The following is a 22,339-nucleotide window of genomic DNA, read 5'->3' on the forward strand; positions in this document are numbered from 1 at the left end:
TGCTATCGGGACGTTAAGAGCATTCCATGGAATATAACAAAAAGTGTTTTCTGAAATAAATTACATACCCCATTGAATTATGACTGACGATCGTCAGCTGTCTTCCTCTCCCTCGTAAAGGCTGCACCACCGTTGACAACTTCTCTCTACATATCAAACATACCGGTAAACCAGCATCGTTTGCTGTGAAAGCATACAACTCTGTCCACGCAGAATTAAATCCTGTGTTCCTCCGGTACTTTTCTTTGATTTATCCATAGTTCGCACATCGAGCCTGGGGTCAGGTTATTCGCCTCCAAGAAAAGGCACTCGCGCGGGACCGTAGCAGGATGTGACGCATATTTTAGTTGACCTAATTAAAACCGTTTTGTTTTTTATTTATGTGTCACAGTATCACCTCAAAATACAACATACGAAACATTTTCAACCATGAAACAAAATATAAATAGTCCTACAAATACTTTTATTTTATTTCCTTCTTATTTTTGTCTAAGCTCAAGGGAGCCAGAGCAGAGGGCTTAAAGGGCCGCATGCGGCCCGTGGGCCGCGGGTTGCCGACCCCTGCCCTAGACATTTTTTAATTTTTGCAGGTCTTAGATGCTGTCTGGTGCATTCTCTAGACTGAATTATAAGATGAACCACCACAATATTATATTGTACAATTTCAATTTTATTCTTCATTTCACTTGTTTGTTTGTTCTTGTTTGTGTTTGCTCGCTTGCATGCCCTGCATAGCTTTAAGAAATACTTAAGTTGTTGGTCAAAACACTTTCCATCTGATGAAGGCAAATGCCTTCCCAGATGGAAAAAAGTAGAAAACATTACATTCAGTTATAACTGCCAAAACAAACATTATTTACACTATTATGGCCCCTGTTAAAAATGTTTGTAATGTTATCTACTGTAAATTGGTCGAACGAATGCCTCCTCATCCGGAAGCTGACCGAGCAGACCCGAGCAGCAGTCGAGAGGAGCCGAGCGCATCCGCGAAGCACACGTCAGAGTTCCCGTTAGCCGGCAAATCTAAATATCTTCGGTCAAAATAATTTCCCTTTAGAGCAATACCGCTTCAGTTGCGCCACTTATGTGACAGACAAGAAGAGTATGTGACAGACAAGAATAGTCAACTCTAATGTCTAACACTTGATGTGGAGAAAGAGATGTCCTGGATGGGTTGATTGTGCATTGATCTGTTGGTAATGCCTCGGGGTTCCGGTGGGCATGTAAACAAATGCATTATGCTGCGCTATACTTTGTGGCCTCATCCAGTTGCATAGCGACACTTATTGTGTAGTTGTCTTTTAATAAGCAGGTAGTCATATCATTAGCTAGAACTAGCTGGATCTGATCGATATGGATATAAACGCGAGTGAAGTCTAATCTGACGGGAGAGAGAGATCAGCTGCTGCTGACGAGTCGAGACTCGACACGCAGCTCTGCATGATAACATGCAGCGGTGAGCGGAACAAAACACACACTTCAGGTTAGAATATCACACGTAGCTATTTTAATTACCTCTCAAACTACCTAAACTAGTTATACTGTAGATATGTTTAGTTTTACTGTCGGGTCACTCATTACTAGATCCGCGAGCTGCATGATACTGGCATAATAGATTGCCCGATCGGGCAACCAGCATGTGAGGCTTCATTGCCCGAGCTAAATACTAGATGGCCATCGGGCAGTCCTTAATGTCGAGCCCAGTGACAATCCAGTGAGCCAGGGAGCTGGTTGTTCTCTCAGACGTGGACTTACTTATCCTGGCCCTGAAACCAGTCATCTGGTTGAGTGTGGGTTGGGTCAGGGTGTGGTTCCTTGCACTCGGAGTCGGGCTAACGTCCACGCTAGCTGCTACATGCTTTGCATTTAGGTGATACTTTAGGCTTGATGAGCTGCGGTGATATGCAAATTCTTTTTTGCATAATTTGCACATAACCGTGCTCTTGTCGACGCTTCCATCCGTCCGTTTTTTAAAACAAAATGTCCCATCCACGGGGCCGACCAAAGCGGTCTCATCAGCTTGTTCGTTCATGTTTGACTATTGATCACCGTGGTTTGTTGTTGTTTGAAGTCCCATGCTGAAGTCATGAACGTTAGTTGGTGCTCCAGTATAATCGGTACGCCTGAAACTCATCCAGTGAGAAACGTTCCGGTGTGCAAAAATAAGTGCGATTAAAGTGCGATTAAAATGCGTTAATTTTTTTAACGCGTTAATTTTTGTGTAATTAATTAATCTTAATTAACACGTTAAAGTCCCGGCCCTAATTTTAAGATTACTGAACACTGATCCTGAGAAGTTATGTCTTGTGTTGTGTCCAGCTGAACAGAAAACATTCCGGCCTTCTGGACATCACTGGAGATACTTTCTTTGATTAGACTACCAACAGTTTCTATCATGGCGTTAACAGTAGTTTTGGAGAGTAGGGTGATGAGAGACCCTCTACCTTTTGTTCCACTGGATTGGTGCAATTTATTTCTCTTCTCTACGCAATCATCCAGATGCTCTTTTAAGCAGACATCATACTTTCCTAATGAAGGGATGAGCTCCAAAAAGTTACCGCGGTCCACGCTGTTGTCAGCTAGCATATATGCTCCCTCATTCTCCACCTGCCTGCACTTTCACCACATCCACCACACGTTCCAAAACCTGACGTCTCTTTCGGACTTGTTCCCTATGAGCAGACATCTGACTGCCAGCAAACATGCTTTCGATGTCTGCTTTAGAGCACCGTAAGAAAAAAGCTTCAGCACAGGTTGAATGTGTAATGCTCTTTTCAAGCTCCTCTGTATGCTGGTGTGCGTGCCTCCAATCTGACATTCCAGTTATAAATGTGCCAGTGTCAGTCCTCTTCCCAAATGCCAGACATACAAAACAACATATGACGTCCCTTGCAATATGTAAGCCACTTTCTGCTGGTGCCATCTTTCCAGGTGAATACCTTCTGCACAACTGGATTTCTGGTATGTTGTTGTTCTAAAAACATCTGTAACATAAATGGCTTGGGGCGGGCAAAGTAATCTATGTCCTCCTGCTCTTTGCTCTCCTCACTCTCGCTGACACTCTCCTCCTCTGGGGATGCTACCTGGCTCAATACAATGATACAGAATGAATGGATTCCCTGATAGAGGTCCATACAAAGAGCGAATAGGCATTGACATAACAATACCACACAGTTAATGGTCAAAACTACATGTGTGCCTAATTTTTTTATCTATTTCTATATTATTCATTCTTTATATTGTCAATCAAAACTACCACAACAAGCTGACTATAAACATTTTCTTCAGGTCCCAAAAGACCACTGTTGCCCTTATAACCAAATAAGTAAATAAACTAAACAAAACAAGCTGCCAGCCCACAGTAATTGTTCATGAATGTTGGTTAACTTTCAATGAGACAACGTATCAGAGTCCCATTAAGCTATATTTTAACTTGCCAGGGAAAACCTAAAAAAGCCAGCTTACTAGCTTGTAGGCTAACGAATGTTTCTCTTATAATATTTGTCCGATTAGTAGTGATGTTATGTATTGCGCCGATGCTTCGGAGCGTGTGTCGAGTAATCCCCGAAGCTTTTTGTGAAGCATGTTTCGAGGCTTGTATCGTTTTTGGCCAGTGACGTCACCGATGACAAACGAAGCCTCGCTGCCTGTCGATACCACGTGACTGCTTCAGAAAGCAATTCAGATCGGTTGAACCGTTGAACCACAACGCTCATAATACCCATGGATCATGTATACTATGAACCATATTACCCCTCCTGTACCCGGGCCGGTGACACGACGGAATCAAGAGCGCTCAGACCCTCACTTATATAGAGGTCGGAACATGTCATAAGTAGGCTATAAATAGATACAAGCATAAATAAATGTAGGAATAAAAACATCAATAAATACAGGAATACATATGTTGCAGTGTTTTCAGGGAGCTTTAGTGTGTGTGCTGTGGCTCAGCTGGAAAGCAGTTGACTCATGACCACAGGGTCTCTGGTTCAACGACTGAACAATACGTGTTGTTGTTGTTTATAAAAGCTACAGCTACATGAGATAATGTAGTTAATAAATGTATTCTTTGATATGGTTTAGCCTTTCTCAGGCTACAACATGGTTAAGTTTACGAATATTATTAAGGAATATAAATCCCTCTTTGCAATGTTTACCAGATTTTCAATCACAATCATTAAACTGTAATAAATACAATATTGTTAACAAGCGGCAAAACGCACCAGGGTTAGATTCAACTGGACTATAAAAGGCTGGTGTGAATGCGCCGTTATCTCAGTGGGTCTCAAACGGTTTAGTCACAAATTATTCAAAAGATTATTTCCGCAGCACACCTTCATATGATCATTATAGTCTATATGGCAGTAAAACAAGAATAGAGTTTAGGGAAAGTGATTTGTAAAATATCCAAAAAGAAAATCCCTTTACAGTTCTGTTTTATGGGTGTTGAGAGATGTATCCATATATCTCTTAAGCTCTCAAAGTGCACCATATTGATGCTTTTAACTTCAATATTTAAAAAAAAATTGGTTTCACAACAAACTTGGAATCACACAAGTTCATATTTTGCTAATGGAACAAAGTGTCAACTGTCATGGAACATTTATAGAAATGCTATTCTATTTTATTCTGATTTGCCATTAAAACACATCTTTCCTGGAAAACTAACAACTATAAATAAATACAAGCATAAATAAATGTAGGAATAAAAACATCAATAAATACAGGAATACATATGTTATGTTCCCTATTGGGCTAGGGGAACCAAAGGGAAGCGACACGACCAGAGTGGTATTGGTATACATTATAAGTGGTTTTATTATAAAGCAAGGTGTAACAAAATGGCAGGCAGGCAGCCTGAAACAAACAAGAGGGCCAAAAGGGCACCGGTTGAAAAATAACCGAACAAAAAGAGGACTCTAAAAAAGGAGTCTAAAGGCATACAGGGAAAATAAATACTAATATACTAAATAAAGAATGAAGCCCATGATGAAGCCTCATGAGATGAACCCTTTTGCGAACCAATTGGCTGGAAAGCTTAAAAGCTTCATAAGGCTTCATCTCGCCATCACTAGTTTCAACTTTCCTGGACAACTAACAGAAATGCTAGTCTATTTTATTCTGATTTGCCATCACAACAAAGTGTCAAGTCTCCTGGGAGACTAAAAAAATGCCAGTCTATTTTATTCTGATTTGCCATTACAACAAAGTGTCAAGTATTCTGGGAGACTAACAAAAATGGCCAGGGCTGACTATATTTCAAGTCATCCCGGCGGGGTATTGGGTTAAGTTTTCAACAAGCAATAATCACGTCTCAGTAAAACTTCATGGACTATGAAATTGCCGCTGTGCAAGAATATCGAAGGAAAAAACCAGATTAAACTCAACTTTCTCCAACAATAACAACACACATGGTGCATGTCTCAAACCTTTACATTCATTTTGAAGTCGCACAATATCTATAAACTGGAGGATAAAGCTTGGTTTCACAACAAACTTGGAATCACACAAGTTCATATTTTGCTATTGGAACAAAGTGTCAACTGTCATGGACAACTAACAGAAATGCTAGTCTCTTTTATTCTGAATTTCCTTCACAAGAAAGTGTCAAGTCTCCTGGGAGACTTGACACAAATTGCCAGGGCTGACTATATTTCAAGTCATCCCGGCGGGGTATTGGGTTAAGTTTTCAACCAGCAATAATCACGTCGTCTCAGTAGAACTTCATGGACTATGAAATTGCCGCTGCGCAAGAATAGCGACGGAAAAAACCAGATTAAACTCAACTTTCTCCAACAATAACAACACACATGGTGCATGTCTCAAACCTTTACATTCATTTTGAAGTCGCACAATATCTATAAACTGGAGGATAAAGCTTGGTTTCACAACAAACTTGGAATCACACAAGTTCATATTTTTCTATTGGAACAAAGTGTCAACTGTCATGGGTAAATAACCAAAAATGCTAGTCTAACTCATTCTAATAGGCCATGAGAACAATGTTTCAACTTTCCTGGACAACTAACAGAAATGCTAGTCTATTTTATTCTGAATTGCTAGTGATGGCAGTTTGACACTGAAGCTTCGAACGGAGCTTCAACCCTGGACTTCCTATTCGATAGAAGCAGTGCTTCGAAGCTTGCTTCAAATCACGTGACATGTGACGTCCGAAGCAGCAACTGCTTCAAGTCACGTGACATGTGACGTCCGAACCAGCAACTGCTTCATTTCCTGAATGAATCACTTGACTGGTTCACGGTCCATTCACGCGATTCAATGCACTGCCTCGTCTCGATTCTGACAGGTGACAGGTTGAAACAGTTTCAAATTTGAGCGCTTCAACACTTTATAACCGCTCTAAACAATGCGCAATGTGTGGGTTGTTGTTGCTGTTGAGTTGTTGTTGGCATTGCATTTGAATTGGATCATTATAGAGCAAGCCAGGAAGAAAGATAGGTCGTTATGGCTCGTGAAACACTTCGAAATGTGGAGAAGCTGTGAACAAAAAGAAAATGAGTAATATAAAATTAAAAACACTTCAATTGTCTAAGGAATAGATAGCCCAGTGGATAGAGCCGGTGGCCAGGGTGCGGCGATGTCCTCCGCGCAGCTGGTTCAAAGCCCGGAATAGTTAAACTTTTAATCATTGCTTTTCAACTTTAATACTTTAATAACTGATAAAAGGCCCTCTCAGCCCAAAAAATGTCCAGCACTCTCTAGTCTCTTCTCAATAACCCAATACACACAATTATCAATCTTTAATTGCAAATAGAACATGATATTCAGTCTTAGTGTGTGTGTGCATCGAATATTTTTCAAGGCAAAGATACGTTAAACCCACTGCAGCCTTGCACTTCGCCAGGAGAGGTCGCTGTAACTGAAGCTTCGAGAAATGAACCTATTTCCGACACAATTGTCCAAGTGGTTCGAAGCTTCATTCAAAGCTTCATTTTGCCATCACTATGAATTGCCATTAGAACAAAGTGTCAAGTCTCCTGGGAGACTAACAAAAATTGCCAAGGCTGACTATATTTCAAGTCATCCCGGCGGGGGTATTGGGTTAAGTTTTCAACCAGCAATAATCACGTCTCAGTAGAACTTCATGAACTATGAAATTGCCGCTGCGCAAGAATATCGAAGGAAAAAACCAGATTAAACTCAACTTTCTCCAACAATAACAACACACATGGTGCATGTCTCAAACCTTTACATTCATTTTGAAGTCGCACAATATCTATAAACTGGAGGATAAAGCTTGGTTTCACAACAAACTTGGAATCACACAAGTTCATATTTTGCTATTGGAACAAAGTGACAACTGTCATGGACAACTAACAGAAATGCTAGTCTCTTTCATTCTGAATTTCCTTCACAAGAAAGTGTCAAGTCTCCTGGGAGACTAACAAAAATTGCCAGGGCTGACTATATTTCAAGTCATCCCGGCGGGGTATTGGGTTAAGTTTTCAACCAGCAATAATCACGTCTCAGTAGACCTTCATGGACTATGAAATTGCCGCTGCGCAAGAATATCGAAGGAAAAAACCAGATTAAACTCAACTTTCTCCAACAATAACAACACACATGGTGCATGTCTCAAACCTTTACATTCATTTTGAAGTCGCACAATATCTATAAACTGGAGGATAAAGCTTGGTTTCACAACAAACTTGGAATCACACAAGTTCATATTTTGTTATTGGAACAAAGTGTCAACTGTCATGGGTAAATAACCAAAAATGCTAGTCTAACTCATTCTAATAGGCCATGAGAACAATGTTTCAACTTTCCTGGACAACTAACAGAAATGCTAGTCTATTTTATTCTGAATTGCTAGTGATGGCAGTTTGACACTGAAGCTTCCAACGGAGCTTCAACCCTGGACTTCCTATTCCATAGAAGCAGTGCTTCGAAGCTTGCTTCAAATCATGTGACATGTGATGTGACGTCCGAAGCAGCAACTGCTTCAAGTCACGTGACATGTGACGTCCGAACCAGCAACTGCTTCATTTCCTGAATGAATCACTTGACTGGTTCACGGTCCATTCACGCGATTCAATGCACTGCCTCGTCTCGATTCTGACAGATGACAGGTTGAAACAGTTTCAAATTTGAACGCTTCAACACTTTATAACCGCTCTAAACAATGCGCAATGTGTGGGTTGTTGTTGCTGTTGAGTTGTTGTTGGCATTGCATTTGAATTGGATCATTATAGAGCAAGCCAGGAAGAAAGATAGGTCGTTATGGCTCGTGAAACACTTCGAAATGTGGAGAAGCTGTGAACAAAAAGAAAATGAGTAATATAAAATTAAAAACACTTCAATTGTCTAAGGAATAGATAGCCCAGTGGTTAGAGCCGGTGGCCAGGGTGCGGCGATGTCCTCCGCACAGCTGGTTCAAAGCCCGGAATAGTTAAACTTTTAATCATTGCTTTTCAACTTTAATACTTTAATAACTGATAAAAGGCCCTCTCAGCCCAAAAAATGTCCAGCACTCTCTAGTCTCTTCTCAATAACCCAATACACACAATTATCAATCTTTAATTGCAAATAGAACATGATATTCAGTCTTAGTGTGTGTGTGCATCGAATATTTTTCAAGGCAAAGATACGTTAAACCCACTGCAGCCTTGCACTTCGCCAGGAGAGGTCGCTGTAACTGAAGCTTCGAGAAATGAACCTATTTCCGACACAATTGTCCAAGTGGTTCGAAGCTTCATTCAAAGCTTCATTTTGCCATCACTATGAATTGCCATTAGAACAAAGTGTCAAGTCTCCTGGGAGACTAACAAAAATTGCCAAGGCTGACTATATTTCAAGTCATCCCGGCGGGGTATTGGGTTAAGTTTTCAACCAGCAATAATCACGTCTCAGTAGAACTTCATGGACTATGAAATTGCCGCTGCGCAAGAATATCGAAGGAAAAAACCAGATTAAACTCAACTTTCTCCAACAATAACAACACACATGGTGCATGTCTCAAACCTTTACATTCATTTTGAAGTCGCACAATATCTATAAACTGGAGGATAAAGCTTGGTTTCACAACAAACTTGGAATCACACAAGTTCATATTTTGCTATTGGAACAAAGTGTCAACTGTCATGGACAACTAACAGAAATGCTAGTCTCTTTCATTCTGAATTTCCTTCACAAGAACGTGTCAAGTCTCCTGGGAGACTAACAAAAATTGCCAGGGCTGACTATATTTCAAGTCATCCCGGCGGGGTATTGGGTTAAGTTTTCAACCAGCAATAATCACGTCTCAGTAGAACTTCATGGACTATGAAATTGCCGCTGCGCAAGAATATCGAAGGAAAAAACCAGATTAAACTCAACTTTCTCCAACAATAACAACACACATGGTGCATGTCTCAAACCTTTACATTCATTTTGAAGTCGCACAATATCTATAAACTGGAGGATAAAGCTTGGTTTCACAACAAACTTGGAATCACACAAGTTCATATTTTGCTATTGGAACAAAGTGTCAACTGTCATGGGTAAATAACCAAAAATGCTAGTCTAACTCATTCTAATAGGCCATGAGAACAATGTTTCAACTTTCCTGGACAACTAACAGAAATGCTAGTCTATTTTATTCTGAATTGCTAGTGATGGCAGTTTGACACTGAAGCTTCGAACGGAGCTTCAACCCTGGACTTCCTATTCCATAGAAGCAGTGCTTCGAAGCTTGCTTCAAATCACGTGACATGTGACGTTCGAAGCAGCAACTGCTTCAAGTCACGTGACATGTGACGTCCGAACCAGCAACTGCTTCATTTCCTGAATGAATCACTTGACTGGTTCACGGTCCATTCACGCGATTCAATGCACTGCCTCGTCTCGATTCTGACAGGTGACAGGTTGAAACAGTTTCAAATTTGAACGCTTCAACACTTTATAACCGCTCTAAACAATGCGCAATGTGTGGGTTGTTGTTGCTGTTGAGTTGTTGTTGGCATTGCATTTGAATTGGATCATTATAGAGCAAGCCAGGAAGAAAGATAGGTCGTTATGGCTCGTGAAACACTTCGAAATGTGGAGAAGCTGTGAACAAAAAGAAAATGAGTAATATAAAATTAAAAACACTTAAATTGTCTAAGGAATAGATAGCCCAGTGGATAGAGCCGGTGGCCAGGGTGCGGTGATGTCCTCCGCGCAGCTGGTTCAAAGCCCGGAATAGTTAAACTTTTAATCATTGCTTTTCAACTTTAATGCTTTAATAACTGATAAAAGGCCCTCTCAGCCCAAAAAATGTCCAGCACTCTCTAGTCTCTTCTCAATAACCCAATACACACAATTATCAATCTTTAATTGCAAATAGAACATGATATTCAGTCTTAGTGTGTGTGTGCATCGAATATTTTTCAAGGCAAAGATACGTTAAACCCACTGCAGCCTTGCACTTCGCCAGGAGAGGTCGCTGTAACTGAAGCTTCGAGAAATGAACCTATTTCCGACACAATTGTCCAAGTGGTTCGAAGCTTCATTCAAAGCTTCATTTTGCCATCACTATGAATTGCCATTAGAACAAAGTGTCAAGTCTCCTGGGAGACTAACAAAAATTGCCAAGGCTGACTATATTTCAAGTCATCCCGGCGGGGTATTGGGTTAAGTTTTCAACCAGCAATAATCACGTCTCAGTAGAACTTCATGGACTATGAAATTGCCGCTGCGCAAGAATATCGAAGGAAAAAACCAGATTAAACTCAACTTTCTCCAACAATAACAACACACATGGTGCATGTCTCAAACCTTTACATTCATTTTGAAGTCGCACAATATCTATAAACTGGAGGATAAAGCTTGGTTTCACAACAAACTTGGAATCACACAAGTTCATATTTTGCTATTGGAACAAAGTGTCAACTGTCATGGACAACTAACAGAAATGCTAGTCTCTTTTATTCTGAATTTCCTTCACAAGAAAGTGTCAAGTCTCCTGGGAGACTAACAAAAATTGCCAGGGCTGACTATATTTCAAGTCATCCCGGCGGGGTATTGGGTTAAGTTTTCAACCAGCAATAATCACGTCTCAGTAGAACTTCATGGACTATGAAATTGCCGCTGCGCAAGAATATCGAAGGAAAAAACCAGATTAAACTCAACTTTCTCCAACAATAACAACACACATGGTGCATGTCTCAAACCTTTACATTCATTTTGAAGTCGCACAATATCTATAAACTGGAGGATAAAGCTTGGTTTCACAACAAACTTGGAATCACACAAGTTCATATTTTGCTATTGGAACAAAGTGTCAACTGTCATGGGTAAATAACCAAAAATGCTAGTCTAACTCATTCTAATAGGCCATGAGAACAATGTTTCAACTTTCCTGGACAACTAACAGAAATGCTAGTCTATTTTATTCTGAATTGCTAGTGATGGCAGTTTGACACTGAAGCTTCGAACGGAGCTTCAACCCTGGACTTCCTATTCCATAGAAGCAGTGCTTCGAAGCTTGCTTCAAATCACGTGACATGTGACGTTCGAAGCAGCAACTGCTTCAAGTCACGTGACATGTGACGTCCGAACCAGCAACTGCTTCATTTCCTGAATGAATCACTTGACTGGTTCACGGTCCATTCACGCGATTCAATGCACTGCCTCGTCTCGATTCTGACAGGTGACAGGTTGAAACAGTTTCAAATTTGAACGCTTCAACACTTTATAACCGCTCTAAACAATGCGCAATGTGTGGGTTGTTGTTGCTGTTGAGTTGTTGTTGGCATTGCATTTGAATTGGATCATTATAGAGCAAGCCAGGAAGAAAGATAGGTCGTTATGGCTCGTGAAACACTTCGAAATGTGGAGAAGCTGTGAACAAAAAGAAAATGAGTAATATAAAATTAAAAACACTTAAATTGTCTAAGGAATAGATAGCCCAGTGGATAGAGCCGGTGGCCAGGGTGCGGCGATGTCCTCCGCGCAGCTGGTTCAAAGCCCGGAATAGTTAAACTTTTAATCATTGCTTTTCAACTTTAATACTTTAATAACTGATAAAAGGCCCTCTCAGCCCAAAAAATGTCCAGCACTCTCTAGTCTCTTCTCAATAACCCAATACACACAATTATCAATCTTTAATTGCAAATAGAACATGATATTCAGTCTTAGTGTGTGTGTGCATCGAATATTTTTCAAGGCAAAGATACGTTAAACCCACTGCAGCCTTGCACTTCGCCAGGAGAGGTCGCTGTAACTGAAGCTTCGAGAAATGAACCTATTTCCGACACAATTGTCCAAGTGGTTCGAAGCTTCATTCAAAGCTTCATTTTGCCATCACTATGAATTGCCATTAGAACAAAGTGTCAAGTCTCCTGGGAGACTAACAAAAATTGCCAAGGCTGACTATATTTCAAGTCATCCCGGCGGGGTATTGGGTTAAGTTTTCAACCAGCAATAATCACGTCTCAGTAGAACTTCATGGACTATGAAATTGCCGCTGCGCAAGAATATCGAGGGAAAAAACCAGATTAAACTCAACTTTCTCCAACAATAACAACACACATGGTGCATGTCTCAAACCTTTACATTCATTTTGAAGTCGCACAATATCTATAAACTGGAGGATAAAGCTTGGTTTCACAACAAACTTGGAATCACACAAGTTCATATTTTGCTATTGGAACAAAGTGTCAACTGTCATGGACAACTAACAGAAATGCTAGTCTCTTTCATTCTGAATTTCCTTCACAAGAAAGTGTCAAGTCTCCTGGGAGACCAACAAAAATTGCCAGGGCTGACTATATTTCAAGTCATCCCGGCGGGGTATTGGGTTAAGTTTTCAACCAGCAATAATCACGTCTCAGTAGAACTTCATGGACTATGAAATTGCCGCTGCGCAAGAATATCGAAGGAAAAAACCAGATTAAACTCAACTTTCTCCAACAATAACAACACACATGGTGCATGTCTCAAACCTTTACATTCATTTTGAAGTCGCACAATATCTATAAACTGGAGGATAAAGCTTGGTTTCACAACAAACTTGGAATCACACAAGTTCATATTTTGCTATTGGAACAAAGTGTCAACTGTCATGGACAACTAACAGAAATGCTAGTCTCTTTCATTCTGAATTTCCTTCACAAGAAAGTGTCAAGTCTCCTGGGAGACTAACAAAAATTGCCAGGGCTGACTATATTTCAAGTCATCCCGGCGGGGTATTGGGTTAAGTTTTCAACCAGCAATAATCACGTCTCAGTAGACCTTCATGGACTATGAAATTGCCGCTGCGCAAGAATATCGAAGGAAAAAACCAGATTAAACTCAACTTTCTCCAACAATAACAACACACATGGTGCATGTCTCAAACCTTTACATTCATTTTGAAGTCGCACAATATCTATAAACTGGAGGATAAAGCTTGGTTTCACAACAAACTTGGAATCACACAAGTTCATATTTTGGTATTGGAACAAAGTGTCAACTGTCATGGGTAAATAACCAAAAATGCTAGTCTAACTCATTCTAATAGGCCATGAGAACAATGTTTCAACTTTCCTGGACAACTAACAGAAATGCTAGTCTATTTTATTCTGAATTGCTAGTGATGGCAGTTTGACACTGAAGCTTCGAACGGAGCTTCAACCCTGGACTTCCTATTCCATAGAAGCAGTGCTTCGAAGCTTGCTTCAAATCACGTGACATGTGACGTTCGAAGCAGCAACTGCTTCAAGTCACGTGACATGTGACGTCCGAACCAGCAACTGCTTCATTTCCTGAATGAATCACTTGACTGGTTCACGGTCCATTCACGCGATTCAATGCACTGCCTCGTCTCGATTCTGACAGGTGACAGGTTGAAACAGTTTCAAATTTGAACGCTTCAACACTTTATAACCGCTCTAAACAATGCGCAATGTGTGGGTTGTTGTTGCTGTTGAGTTGTTGTTGGCATTGCATTTGAATTGGATCATTATAGAGCAAGCCAGGAAGAAAGATAGGTCGTTATGGCTCGTGAAACACTTCGAAATGTGGAGAAGCTGTGAACAAAAAGAAAATGAGTAATATAAAATTAAAAACACTTAAATTGTCTAAGGAATAGATAGCCCAGTGGATAGAGCCGGTGGCCAGGGTGCGGCGATGTCCTCCGCGCAGCTGGTTCAAAGCCCGGAATAGTTAAACTTTTAATCATTGCTTTTCAACTTTAATACTTTAATAACTGATAAAAGGCCCTCTCAGCCCAAAAAATGTCCAGCACTCTCTAGTCTCTTCTCAATAACCCAATACACACAATTATCAATCTTTAATTGCAAATAGAACATGATATTCAGTCTTAGTGTGTGTGTGCATCGAATATTTTTCAAGGCAAAGATACGTTAAACCCACTGCAGCCTTGCACTTCGCCAGGAGAGGTCGCTGTAACTGAAGCTTCGAGAAATGAACCTATTTCCGACACAATTGTCCAAGTGGTTCGAAGCTTCATTCAAAGCTTCATTTTGCCATCACTATGAATTGCCATTAGAACAAAGTGTCAAGTCTCCTGGGAGACTAACAAAAATTGCCAAGGCTGACTATATTTCAAGTCATCCCGGCGGGGTATTGGGTTAAGTTTTCAACCAGCAATAATCACGTCTCAGTAGAACTTCATGGACTATGAAATTGCCGCTGCGCAAGAATATCGAAGGAAAAAACCAGATTAAACTCAACTTTCTCCAACAATAACAACACACATGGTGCATGTCTCAAACCTTTACATTCATTTTGAAGTCGCACAATATCTATAAACTGGAGGATAAAGCTTGGTTTCACAACAAACTTGGAATCACACAAGTTCATATTTTGCTATTGGAACAAAGTGTCAACTGTCATGGACAACTAACAGAAATGCTAGTCTCTTTCATTCTGAATTTCCTTCACAAGAAAGTGTCAAGTCTCCTGGGAGACTAACAAAAATTGCCAGGGCTGACTATATTTCAAGTCATCCCGGCGGGGTATTGGGTTAAGTTTTCAACCAGCAATAATCACGTCTCAGTAGAACTTCATGGACTATGAAATTGCCGCTGCGCAAGAATATCGAAGGAAAAAACCAGATTAAACTCAACTTTCTCCAACAATAACAACACACATGGTGCATGTCTCAAACCTTTACATTCATTTTGAAGTCGCACAATATCTATAAACTGGAGGATAAAGCTTGGTTTCACAACAAACTTGGAATCACACAAGTTCATATTTTGGTATTGGAACAAAGTGACAACTGTCATGGACAACTAACAGAAATGCTAGTCTCTTTCATTCTGAATTTCCTTCACAAGAAAGTGTCAAGTCTCCTGGGAGACTAACAAAAATTGCCAGGGCTGACTATATTTCAAGTCATCCCGGCGGGGTATTGGGTTAAGTTTTCAACCAGCAATAATCACGTCTCAGTAGACCTTCATGGACTATGAAATTGCCGCTGCGCAAGAATATCGAAGGAAAAAACCAGATTAAACTCAACTTTCTCCAACAATAACAACACACATGGTGCATGTCTCAAACCTTTACATTCATTTTGAAGTCGCACAATATCTATAAACTGGAGGATAAAGCTTGGTTTCACAACAAACTTGGAATCACACAAGTTCATATTTTGCTATTGGAACAAAGTGTCAACTGTCATGGGTAAATAACCAAAAATGCTAGTCTCTTTTATTCTGAATTTCCTTCACAAGAAAGTGTCAAGTCTCCTGGGAGACTAACAAAAATTGCCAGGGCTGACTATATTTCAAGTCATCCCGGCGGGGTATTGGGTTAAGTTTTCAACCAGCAATAATCACGTCTCAGTAGAACTTCATGGACTATGAAATTGCCTCTGCGCAAGAATATCGAAGGGAAAAAACCAGATTAAACTCAACTTTCTCCAACAATAACAACACACATGGTGCATGTCTCAAACCTTTACATTCATTATAAAGTCGCACAATATCTATAAACTGGAGGATAAAGCTTGGTTTCACAACAAACTTGGAATCACACAAGTTCATATTTTGGTATTGGAACAAAGTGTCAACTGTCATGGGTAAATAACCAAAAATGCTAGTCTAACTCATTCTAATAGGCCATGAGAACAATGTTTCAACTTTCCTGGACAACTAACAGAAATGCTAGTATATTTTATTCTGAATTGCTAGTGATGGCAGTTTGACACTGAAGCTTCGAACGGAGCTTCAACCCTGGACTTCCTATACCATAGAAGCAGTGCTTCGAAGCTTGCTTCAAATCACGTGACATGTGACGTCCGAAGCAGCAACTGCTTCAAGTCACGTGACATGTGACGTCCGAAGCAGCAACTGCTTCATTTCCTGAATGAATCACTTGACTGGTTCACGGTCCATTCACGCGATTCAATGCACTGCCTCGTCTCGATTCTGACAGGTGACAGGTTGAAACAGTTTCAAATTTGAACGCTTCAACACTTTATAACCGCTCTAAACAATGCGCAATGTGTGGGTTGTTGTTGCTGTTGAGTTGTTGTTGGCATTGCATTTGAATTGGATCATTATAGAGCAAGCCAGGAAGAAAGATAGGTCGTTATGGCTCGTGAAACACTTCGAAATGTGGAGAAGCTGTGAACAAAAAGAAAATGAGTAATATAAAATTAAAAACACTTCAATTGTCTAAGGAATAGATAGCCCAGTGGATAGAGCCGGTGGCCAGGGTGCGGCGATGTCCTCCGCGCAGCTGGTTCAAAGCCCCGAATAGTTAAACTTTTAATCATTGCTTTTCAACTTTAATACTTTAATAACTGATAAAAGGCCCTCTCAGCCCAAAAAATGTCCAGCACTCTCTAGTCTCTTCTCAATAACCCAATACACACAATTATCAATCTTTAATTGCAAATAGAACATGATATTCAGTCTTAGTGTGTGTGTGCATCGAATATTATTCAAGGCAAAGATACGTTAAACCCACTGCAGCCTTGCACTTCGCCAGGAGAGGTCGCTGTAACTGAAGCTTCGAGAAATGAACCTATTTCCGACACAATTGTCCAAGTGGTTCGAAGCTTCATTCAAAGCTTCATTTTGCCATCACTATGAATTGCCATTAGAACAAAGTGTCAAGTCTCCTGGGAGACTAACACAAATTGCCAAGGCTGACTATATTTCAAGTCATCCCGGCGGGGTATTGGGTTAAGTTTTCAACCAGCAATAATCACGTCTCTGTAGAACTTCATGGACTATGAAATTGCCGCTGCGCAAGAATATCGAAGGAAAAAACCAGATTAAACTCAACTTTCTCCAACAATAACAACACACATGGTGCATGTCTCAAACCTTTACATTCATTTTGAAGTCGCACAATATCTATAAACTGGAGGATAAAGCTTGGTTTCACAACAAACTTGGAATCACACAAGTTCATATTTTGGTATTGGAACAAAGTGTCAACTGTCATGGGTAAATAACCAAAAATGCTAGTCTAACTCATTCTAATAGGCCATGAGAACAATGTTTCAACTTTCCTGGACAACTAACAGAAATGCTAGTCTATTTTATTCTGAATTGCTAGTGATGGCAGTTTGACACTGAAGCTTCGAACGGAGCTTCAACCCTGGACTTCCTATTCCATAGAAGCAGTGCTTCGAAGCTTGCTTCAAATCACGTGACATGTGACGTTCGAAGCAGCAACTGCTTCAAGTCACGTGACATGTGACGTCCGAACCAGCAACTGCTTCATTTCCTGAATGAATCACTTTACTGGTTCACGGTCCATTCACGCGATTCAATGCACTGCCTCGTCTCGATTCTGACAGGTGACAGGTTGAAACAGTTTCAAATTTGAGCGCTTCAACACTTTATAACCGCTCTAAACAATGCGCAATGTGTGGGTTGTTGTTGCTGTTGAGTTGTTGTTGGCATTGCATTTGAATTGGATCATTATAGAGCAAGCCAGGAAGAAAGATAGGTCGTTATGGCTCGTGAAACACTTCGAAATGTGGAGAAGCTGTGAACAAAAAGAAAATGAGTAATATAAAATTAAAAACACTTCAATTGTCTAAGGAATAGATAGCCCAGTGGATAGAGCCGGTGGCCTGGGTGCGGCGATGTCCTCCGCGCAGCTGGTTCAAAGCCCGGAATAGTTAAACTTTTAATCATTGCTTTTCAACTTTAATACTTTAATAACTGATAAAAGGCCCTCTCAGCCCAAAAAATGTCCAGCACTCTCTAGTCTCTTCTCAATAACCCAATACACACAATTATCAATCTTTAATTGCAAATAGAACATGATATTCAGTCTTAGTGTGTGTGTGCATCGAATATTATTCAAGGCAAAGATACGTTAAACCCACTGCAGCCTTGCACTTCGCCAGGAGAGGTCGCTGTAACTGAAGCTTCGAGAAATGAACCTATTTCCGACACAATTGTCCAAGTGGTTCGAAGCTTCATTCAAAGCTTCATTTTGCCATCACTATGAATTGCCATTAGAACAAAGTGTCAAGTCTCCTGGGAGACTAACAAACATTTCCAAGGCTGACTATATTTCAAGTCATCCCGGCGGGGTATTGGGTTAAGTTTTCAACCAGCAATAATCACGTCTCAGTAGACCTTCATGGACTATGAAATTGCCGCTGCGCAAGAATATCCAAGGAAAAAACCAGATTAAACTCAACTTTCTCCAACAATAACAACACACATGGTGCATGTCTCAAACCTTTACATTCATTTTGAAGTCGCACAATATCTATAAACTGGAGGATAAAGCTTAGTTTCACAACAAACTTGGAATCACACAAGTTCATATTTTGCTATTGGAACAAAGTGTCAACTGTCATGGACAACTAACAGAAATGCTAGTCTCTTTTATTCTGAATTTCCTTCACAAGAAAGTGTCAAGTCTCCTGGGAGACTAACAAAAATTGCCAGGGCTGACTATATTTCAAGTCATCCCGGCGGGGTATTGGGTTAAGTTTTCAACCAGCAATAATCACGTCTCAGTAGAACTTCATGGACTATGAAATTGCCGCTGCGCAAGAATATCGAAGGAAAAAAACAGATTAAACTCAACTTTCTCCAACAATAACAACACACATGGTGCATGTCTCAAACCTTTACATTCATTTTGAAGTCGCACAATATCTATAAACTGGAGGATAAAGCTTGGTTTCACAACAAACTTGGAATCACACAAGTTCATATTTTGGTATTGGAACAAAGTGTCAACTGTCATGGGTAAATAACCAAAAATGCTAGTCTAACTCATTCTAATAGGCCATGAGAACAATGTTTCAACTTTCCTGGACAACTAACAGAAATGCTAGTCTATTTTATTCTGAATTGCTAGTGATGGCAGTTTGACACTGAAGCTTCGAACGGAGCTTCAACCCTGGACTTCCTATTCCATAGAAGCAGTGCTTCGAAGCTTGCTTCAAATCACGTGACATGTGACGTTCGAAGCAGCAACTGCTTCAAGTCACGTGACATGTGACGTCCGAACCAGCAACTGCTTCATTTCCTGAATGAATCACTTGACTGGTTCACGGTCCATTCACGCGATTCAATGCACTGCTTCGTCTCGATTCTGACAGGTGACAGGTTGAAACAGTTTCAAATTTGAGCGCTTCAACACTTTATAACCGCTCTAAACAATGCGCAATGTGTGGGTTGTTGTTGCTGTTGAGTTGTTGTTGGCATTGCATTTGAATTGGATCATTATAGAGCAAGCCAGGAAGAAAGATAGGTCGTTATGGCTCGTGAAACACTTCGAAATGTGGAGAAGCTGTGAACAAAAAGAAAATGAGTAATATAAAATTAAAAACACTTCAATTGTCTAAGGAATAGATAGCCCAGTGGATAGAGCCGGTGGCCAGGGTGAGGCGATGTCCTCCGCGCAGCTGGTTCAAAGCCCCGAATAGTTAAACTTTTAATCATTGCTTTTCAACTTTAATACTTTAATAACTGATAAAAGGCCCTCTCAGCCCAAAAAATGTCCAGCACTCTCTAGTCTCTTCTCAATAACCCAATACACACAATTATCAATCTTTAATTGCAAATAGAACATGATATTCAGTCTTAGTGTGTGTGTGCATCGAATATTATTCAAGGCAAAGATACGTTAAACCCACTGCAGCCTTGCACTTCGCCAGGAGAGGTCGCTGTAACTGAAGCTTCGAGAAATGAACCTAGTTCCGACACAATTGTCCAAGTGGTTCGAAGCTTCATTCAAAGCTTCATTTTGCCATCACTATGAATTGCCATTAGAACAAAGTGTCAAGTCTCCTGGGAGACTAACAAAAATTGCCAAGGCTGACTATATTTCAAGTCATCCCGGCGGGGTATTGGGTTAAGTTTTCAACCAGCAATAATCACGTCTCAGTAGAACTTCATGGACTATGAAATTGCCGCTGCGCAAGAATATCGAAGGAAAAAACCAGATTAAACTCAACTTTCTCCAACAATAACAACACACATGGTGCATGTCTCAAACCTTTACATTCATTTTGAAGTCGCACAATATCTATAAACTGGAGGATAAAGCTTGGTTTCACAACAAACTTGGAATCACACAAGTTCATATTCTGCTATTGGAACAAAGTGTCAACTAGTGATGTTACGTATTGCGCCGAGGCTTCGGAGCGTGTGTCGAGTAATCCCCGAAGCTTTTTGTGAAGCATGTATCGAGGCTTGTATCGTTTTGGGCCAGTGACGTCATTGATGACAAACGAAGCCTCGCTGCCTGTCGACACCACGTGACTGCTTCAGGAAGCGATTCAGATCGGTTGAACCGTTGAACCCATACAGTCTATGGTTGAACCACAACGCTCATAATACCCATGGATGTATAACAAGAACCATATTACCCCTCCTGTACCCGGGCCCGGTGACACGATGGAATTAAGAGAGATCAGACCCTCACTCATATAGAGGTCGGAACATGTTATAAGTATAAATGGATGCAAGCATAAATAAATGTAGGAATAAAAACATCAATAAAAACATCAATAAATACAGGAATACATATCTTGCAGTGTTTTCAGGGAGCTTTAGTGTGTGTGCTGTGGCTCAGCTGGAAAGCAGTTGACTCATGACCGCAGGGTCTCTGGTTCAACGACTGAACAATACGTATTTTGTTGTTTATAAAAGCTACAGCTAAATGAGATAATGTAGTTAATAAATGTATTCTTTGATATGGTTTAGCCTTTCTCAGGCTACAACAAGTTTATGAATATTATTAAGGAATGCAAATCCCTCTTTGCAATGTGTACCAGCGGCTTTTCAATCACAATCTTTAAACTGGAATAAATACAATATTGTTACAATGAAAATATGATTTAATGTTCGTTGTTTAGAGTTATTCTAAGGCTTTACTCATTGGGGACTCGGTATGAGAGAGAGCACACTGTTGAGATGTCCAATCTGCCTGTTTTACACACTTTGACCAACAGGGGGTTTGTGTTCAGATGAAGCCCATGATGAAGCCTCATGAGATGAACCCTTTTGCGAACCAATTGGCTGGAAAGCTTAAAAGCTTCATAAGGCTTCATCTCGCCATCACTACAATCTGACCTAAGGCTGGAAGTTAAACACCAAATATCTGTTTATTTAACAGGTTATAGAAAAACACCTCTGATGAATAGTGTATGTAAGAATCAGACTGTCAGTAGTGTAAGCAGTGTGGAAGGGTGTTGTAGCATGTTGGAGGGTGCATCAAACCTAACACAGGCTGTAGGCTGAGGTTGCTGCAGCATGCCAGGATCTGAATCACAGAGTGATCCTTGCAGCTGGGCAACCTTTATACCTTCTTGTGGCTCCGCCTCTAGACGGGCGGGCACAAACAGGACGACACTCCCAGTACCTGCCAGAGGACAGCAAGGCAGGGAGCACAGCCAGGCAGAAGGGGGGAGGGGTCGTCACACCCCCTCCCTTAAAATGGAGGACCCACTAGGATCCTCCAACCTGAGGCACAAAAACACAACCAATTACATTTTCAATTTTTAGACGCTTTATTGGTATTAAGGCACATAATTTACAAAGGACAAACTTGCAGGTACATTTTCCTGTTTTAAAAAAAACACAATTATACTCCTAATACAACAACATATATGTTTTCTTCTTTTTTCCAACAACAATTCATTTTAAAATGCATTCAAATATTTTGTCTTTTCCAACAACAGTTCAGTTAAAAGTGCATCAATATCTGCAGGTATTTATCTTTTTCTTTCCCAACAACAATTCAGTTAAAGTGCATCAATATCTTTGGTTCTTGTCCCAACAACAATTCATTTTAAAGTGCATCAAAATCTTCAGTTTTCCCAACAACAAATCATTTAAAGTGCATCCATCAGTTCATCAATTTTCCACCTGATTTTAATTTCGGCCACCTTAAACTTCACTCTGTCCCTGAGAATGTA

General features: G+C 40.4%; 19 non-coding genes across 19 annotated transcripts; all 19 read right to left on the reverse strand.

Annotated features, from left to right (window-relative positions):
- Nucleotides 1-5,217: 5,217 nt before the first annotated feature.
- On the reverse strand, nt 5,218-5,358 carry LOC117444435 (U4 spliceosomal RNA). Its single transcript, XR_004551784.1, has one exon. It is a non-coding gene; the product is annotated as a U4 spliceosomal RNA (small nuclear RNA).
- Nucleotides 5,359-5,612: 254 nt separating this feature from the next.
- Nucleotides 5,613-5,757, reverse strand: LOC117444424 (U4 spliceosomal RNA). Its single transcript, XR_004551783.1, has one exon. It is a non-coding gene; the product is annotated as a U4 spliceosomal RNA (small nuclear RNA).
- Nucleotides 5,758-6,994: 1,237 nt separating this feature from the next.
- Nucleotides 6,995-7,136, reverse strand: LOC117444394 (U4 spliceosomal RNA). Its single transcript, XR_004551779.1, has one exon. It is a non-coding gene; the product is annotated as a U4 spliceosomal RNA (small nuclear RNA).
- Nucleotides 7,137-7,390: 254 nt separating this feature from the next.
- Nucleotides 7,391-7,531, reverse strand: LOC117444352 (U4 spliceosomal RNA). The gene has a single exon (XR_004551775.1). It is a non-coding gene; the product is annotated as a U4 spliceosomal RNA (small nuclear RNA).
- A 1,242-nt stretch (nt 7,532-8,773) lies between these two features.
- On the reverse strand, nt 8,774-8,914 carry LOC117444300 (U4 spliceosomal RNA). Its single transcript, XR_004551767.1, has one exon. It is a non-coding gene; the product is annotated as a U4 spliceosomal RNA (small nuclear RNA).
- Nucleotides 8,915-9,168: 254 nt separating this feature from the next.
- Nucleotides 9,169-9,309, reverse strand: LOC117444636 (U4 spliceosomal RNA). The gene has a single exon (XR_004551833.1). It is a non-coding gene; the product is annotated as a U4 spliceosomal RNA (small nuclear RNA).
- Nucleotides 9,310-10,546: 1,237 nt separating this feature from the next.
- LOC117444307 (U4 spliceosomal RNA) lies at nt 10,547-10,687 on the reverse strand. Its single transcript, XR_004551768.1, has one exon. It is a non-coding gene; the product is annotated as a U4 spliceosomal RNA (small nuclear RNA).
- Nucleotides 10,688-10,941: 254 nt separating this feature from the next.
- On the reverse strand, nt 10,942-11,082 carry LOC117444280 (U4 spliceosomal RNA). The gene has a single exon (XR_004551764.1). It is a non-coding gene; the product is annotated as a U4 spliceosomal RNA (small nuclear RNA).
- A 1,237-nt stretch (nt 11,083-12,319) lies between these two features.
- Nucleotides 12,320-12,460, reverse strand: LOC117444314 (U4 spliceosomal RNA). Its single transcript, XR_004551769.1, has one exon. It is a non-coding gene; the product is annotated as a U4 spliceosomal RNA (small nuclear RNA).
- A 254-nt stretch (nt 12,461-12,714) lies between these two features.
- Nucleotides 12,715-12,855, reverse strand: LOC117444383 (U4 spliceosomal RNA). Its single transcript, XR_004551778.1, has one exon. It is a non-coding gene; the product is annotated as a U4 spliceosomal RNA (small nuclear RNA).
- A 254-nt stretch (nt 12,856-13,109) lies between these two features.
- LOC117444363 (U4 spliceosomal RNA) lies at nt 13,110-13,250 on the reverse strand. The gene has a single exon (XR_004551776.1). It is a non-coding gene; the product is annotated as a U4 spliceosomal RNA (small nuclear RNA).
- A 1,237-nt stretch (nt 13,251-14,487) lies between these two features.
- LOC117444325 (U4 spliceosomal RNA) lies at nt 14,488-14,628 on the reverse strand. The gene has a single exon (XR_004551770.1). It is a non-coding gene; the product is annotated as a U4 spliceosomal RNA (small nuclear RNA).
- Nucleotides 14,629-14,882: 254 nt separating this feature from the next.
- LOC117444287 (U4 spliceosomal RNA) lies at nt 14,883-15,023 on the reverse strand. Its single transcript, XR_004551765.1, has one exon. It is a non-coding gene; the product is annotated as a U4 spliceosomal RNA (small nuclear RNA).
- Nucleotides 15,024-15,277: 254 nt separating this feature from the next.
- Nucleotides 15,278-15,418, reverse strand: LOC117444372 (U4 spliceosomal RNA). Its single transcript, XR_004551777.1, has one exon. It is a non-coding gene; the product is annotated as a U4 spliceosomal RNA (small nuclear RNA).
- Nucleotides 15,419-15,673: 255 nt separating this feature from the next.
- LOC117444552 (U4 spliceosomal RNA) lies at nt 15,674-15,814 on the reverse strand. Its single transcript, XR_004551808.1, has one exon. It is a non-coding gene; the product is annotated as a U4 spliceosomal RNA (small nuclear RNA).
- Nucleotides 15,815-17,052: 1,238 nt separating this feature from the next.
- LOC117444401 (U4 spliceosomal RNA) lies at nt 17,053-17,193 on the reverse strand. Its single transcript, XR_004551780.1, has one exon. It is a non-coding gene; the product is annotated as a U4 spliceosomal RNA (small nuclear RNA).
- Nucleotides 17,194-18,430: 1,237 nt separating this feature from the next.
- Nucleotides 18,431-18,571, reverse strand: LOC117444414 (U4 spliceosomal RNA). The gene has a single exon (XR_004551782.1). It is a non-coding gene; the product is annotated as a U4 spliceosomal RNA (small nuclear RNA).
- Nucleotides 18,572-18,825: 254 nt separating this feature from the next.
- Nucleotides 18,826-18,966, reverse strand: LOC117444294 (U4 spliceosomal RNA). The gene has a single exon (XR_004551766.1). It is a non-coding gene; the product is annotated as a U4 spliceosomal RNA (small nuclear RNA).
- A 1,237-nt stretch (nt 18,967-20,203) lies between these two features.
- On the reverse strand, nt 20,204-20,344 carry LOC117444334 (U4 spliceosomal RNA). The gene has a single exon (XR_004551771.1). It is a non-coding gene; the product is annotated as a U4 spliceosomal RNA (small nuclear RNA).
- Between the last annotated feature and the right edge of the window lie 1,995 nt (nt 20,345-22,339).

The sequence above is a fragment of the Pseudochaenichthys georgianus genome, chromosome 3 (genome assembly GCF_902827115.2).
Source record: "Pseudochaenichthys georgianus chromosome 3, fPseGeo1.2, whole genome shotgun sequence".
In the NCBI taxonomy this organism is placed as follows: domain Eukaryota; kingdom Metazoa; phylum Chordata; class Actinopteri; order Perciformes; family Channichthyidae; genus Pseudochaenichthys; species Pseudochaenichthys georgianus.